This window comes from Octodon degus, unplaced genomic scaffold, assembly GCF_000260255.1.
Source record: "Octodon degus isolate 3935 unplaced genomic scaffold, OctDeg1.0 scaffold00063, whole genome shotgun sequence".
In the NCBI taxonomy this organism is placed as follows: domain Eukaryota; kingdom Metazoa; phylum Chordata; class Mammalia; order Rodentia; family Octodontidae; genus Octodon; species Octodon degus.
This window is the reverse complement of record NW_004524639.1, coordinates 7177631-7181290: the sequence shown is the minus strand read 5'-3', so window position 1 is coordinate 7181290 and position 3660 is coordinate 7177631. Positions and strand designations below refer to the sequence as shown.

The following is a 3660-nucleotide window of genomic DNA, read 5'->3' as shown; positions in this document are numbered from 1 at the left end:
GCCCGCCCCTCCTCTCGCGGCGGGCGACTCTGTTGGCATTTCTTGCTCAGCTTCCACTAATCTCGTTTGTGTCGGGTGGGGAGTAACGCGTTGACAAAGCGACAACTCTGCCCCCGCTGGCGAGCACAAAAACTGCAGATGCTGTCAAATTCTCACGCTCTGATGCCCTTCCTCTATACCTCCCCCTCTGAGCCTTTACAACCCTGTCCTTCCCCGATCCCCCAGCCTTCCCGAGGCCCCCTTTTGACCCGTGAAGCTGCCTTTCATTTCGCGCCTTTTTTTTTTGTCTTGAAGGGGCGGGGCTACAGGGGCTGCCACAGTTGCCGAGGCAACACCCTGGTTACTTCCGCTGGTATCAATGCTTCCGGGTTGGCGTTGCGGTGCCGTTTCCGACCGTGGGAGCCTGGGCTTCCCAGTCATCTGAAGAGCCCGAACAGGTGAGGGGGAGCTCCTGGACTTCCAGGCGGGGGAGCTGGGCTGGGCCGCGCCAGGCCTCGCGGGCTGGGCTGGCCTGGTTCCCGGCCCTGGGAGGGGCTTAGCGGTCCTGTGGTCTCTCTCTCCCCTCCGCCGAGTCCTTTCCCTGTCTTTCACTCTTCTGACAACGGTGGTTTTACTTCTTCGACAGAGCCGTGCTTCTTCGACCCCCCCGGGCGGTCGCCTCCTTCAGGCACCCCCCTTTTCTCCAAGAACTCGCCCCGACAGCCGAGGAACTGGCAAGATTCTGCTACCCAGAGGGTGAATGGGTATCTTTCCTGGAATAATCCTAATTTTTCTAAGGGTGAAGTTTGCAACGGCGGCAGTGATTGTAAGCGGAGTAAGCAAACACCTCCATTGTATTAGTGAGAGAGATGCTGTTGAAAGATGTTCCACTTCAGTGTTTCCCGTGCCACTCCTGATGTCAAGGCATTGAAGGCATCTATTAAAATGCAGTTCATTTACTTGATTGGGATGACAGTTATTATTAACATGAAATAGTTTCTCAGTCAAGGTAACAGCTGAAACATTTATAGTTATCTGTGAGGCTAGACATGTTTAGAGTCGTCATAAACACTGCCCTCTTCTTCGTTCTCCTACCCCGCTACTTAATGGTGTACTTACCTTTTGTCTCCATTTTAGAAATTTACCCCCAATCTCACTGCCAACAGGCATCCTTACCTGCTTCACTCCTCACCATCCTAAGCCAGTCTCCCTGTCTCAACTGTTTGTCATCCATTGTATTTGCTGCATCTATATAGACTAATTAAACATGGTGGATTTCCTCAAGTCACTCCTCTGCAAAAATTTTATACCCTCTGATACACCGTGGTTTCAAACCTTTCAATATAGCCTATTCCTTATGCTGGTATTAGCCAGCTTCGGCACAAACCATATTGATGCCTACCTCTACATTAGGTTTTTATTCCCACACTTGAGTCTCTTTATCCTGTCACCTCCTCTACTTCCTCCCTGACTTGTATGTATTTGGAGTCAACCTGCCCTCCATCAAGGCTCAGTTTAAATTCTCTCACCTCTATAAGCCTTTTCAAATTATTCAAACTCATGCTGATTGTTTCCCTTCCTATTCTTTAGACCTTCAGAACACATGTCTGAATTTGGAAGGTAATTTTTATTGAATTCTTTACACAAGTATTTTAGGGTGCTGTATTTCTATTTTAACTTGTATGCCTTGTCTTTATTCACATCTGGGGTTGGCCCCTTCCCCCCTTAAGTCAATCATTGTAAGAGGAGACAGGGTATTTGACACAAATCTACGCCCAAAGCAAGTGAAGAGAATTTGTAGGCAGAGCCTTTCTGGGGATCAGGACAGTGTTGTGTACAAGGCTTTTAGCATTGGCCATGTCCAGAAAGTTACTTTCATGGTTTCTCTTGAAATCTTTTTATATAGAAGTTGCATATGAAGGTAAAGGAGATAACACTGCAAAGCCAGTTATTTAATGGATGTGCACTCAACTCTGTGTAAGCTGTTCTTAGGATTATAAAAAATATTGTGAGGTATGGTGTCTGCCTTCAGGAATTTTACTTGGTGAAGAGGGAAAGTAACCTGGTGCAACTAGAAGACAAACCTCATCTAAGTCTTTATTTTTATGGCTGAATTTAATAAATAAGTGAAAGTTCAAAAAATACTGTGTGGCTGTAGAATGAACATGACATAATGTGCCTGCCTGTATACAGTCTTATTTAAAAGACTCAGCAGCTCAATTTAATGATTGAGTAGTGTGATATGGCCCCTTAAACAACAACTGCGATTTTCAGCTGTAGTAATGGAACTAAACTGTATAGAATGAAGAAAATATTCAGGGATATTTATTTATTTATTTATTTATTGGCGGAACCAGGGATTGAACTCAGACCCTTGTGCTTGCCAGGGAAGTGCTTATTCTACTGAGCCATCTCCCCGGCCCCACCAGGGATATTTAGCCTGATAAGGATAAGATTTAGGATAACATGGTAGCTTTCTTTAAATATTTGAAGAACTCCCCTAGAGAAAAAGAATACATTTGTTTAGTATTGCCTCCAAAGACTGGGTGAAAATTGAAGAAGACAGACTTTTGGCCTAGTGTGAGGAAGGATTCTTAAAAGTGAGACTTGAGGGCCGGGGAGATAGCTCAGTAGAATAAGCGCTTTCCCAGCAAGTGCAAGGGCCTGAGTTCAATCCCCAGTTCCGGAAAAAAAGAAAAAAAAAGTGAGATTTGATCAAAAAGTATACAGGATTTGTTCACAATGCAGTATTTCTTTTTTCTCAATAGTAAAATAGGTTTAATTATCAGGTATCAGTAGGGCAATGATGGCAGTGACGGTGTTGGATTTGGCCAGTGGTTCCCGGACTTGAATTTTAGGGTCCAGAAATATAGTGAAACTTATTTTGCCAAGTAATGACGCTAAAGAGAATCAAATACCAACTGCTATTATTTTATGCAAGAATTGTCTTTTTTAATTCTCCAGGAGTAAAAAGAATATGATTTAATAATAGGTAGTACCTTAAATTAAGTACATTTAGCTGAAAAAGGCCACAATAACTATAGTTTTTTTTATCAGCTTAGAATTGTAAATTTCATTAAGGAACCTTTGGTCTATCTGGTCTTTCTGCTCCCTGCTATGACTCTGCACCTTCCCTTTCCTTGGTTCATTATTGCTCCTTGGACTCTGACATATCTTCCTCATTAAAAGGCTAGATAACATGTAGTAAAGTGTGACAGAGGCTTTCTCTGAAATGTGAAAAGTTGAGAGAAGCAAAACTAAAGTTCTGGAGAGAAGCATGGACTGTCTGCAACATTTATGAGTATTTCAAGAAATCTTAAACTTTGTCAGTGGAGGGAGATTTTTTTCCCCCAGAAATTCAGGGGATATGCCATGGGCCTGCTTTTCTATCTTTACTGTCATATCATGTGTGTCACATTTTACTGTTAATTTTAAGCTTATTGTGTAGTCATAGTTAGAAATGTTGATGAGGTAGTATTTGGTCTTTAAGACTTATTTTAGACTGTAGCTAATATTTATATCATCCAATCCTACTTTGTTTTTTAGAATTGCTTTCAACAACTTCATTTCAAAAGAGCTCTCTTCTTTGGGGCTGGTGAGATGGCTCAGTGGTCTAAAGCACCTACTTAGAACAAGCTAAGCTAAGCAAAAGCACAGCAACTGCAGTTCAATCCCCAGCAC

At 42.9% G+C, this 3660-nt stretch overlaps 1 protein-coding gene across 1 annotated transcript in view; it reads left to right on the top strand.

The window, feature by feature from the left end:
- The first annotated feature begins 353 nt into the window (after positions 1–353).
- Positions 354–3660, top strand: part of Slc25a14 (solute carrier family 25 member 14) — a 48776-nt gene continuing 45469 nt past the window's right edge. The window contains exons 1-2 of the mRNA XM_023718846.1: positions 354–437; positions 626–743. The gene's annotated coding sequence lies outside the window, so the exon portion shown is untranslated. The remainder of the gene's footprint in view (positions 438–625; positions 744–3660) is intronic.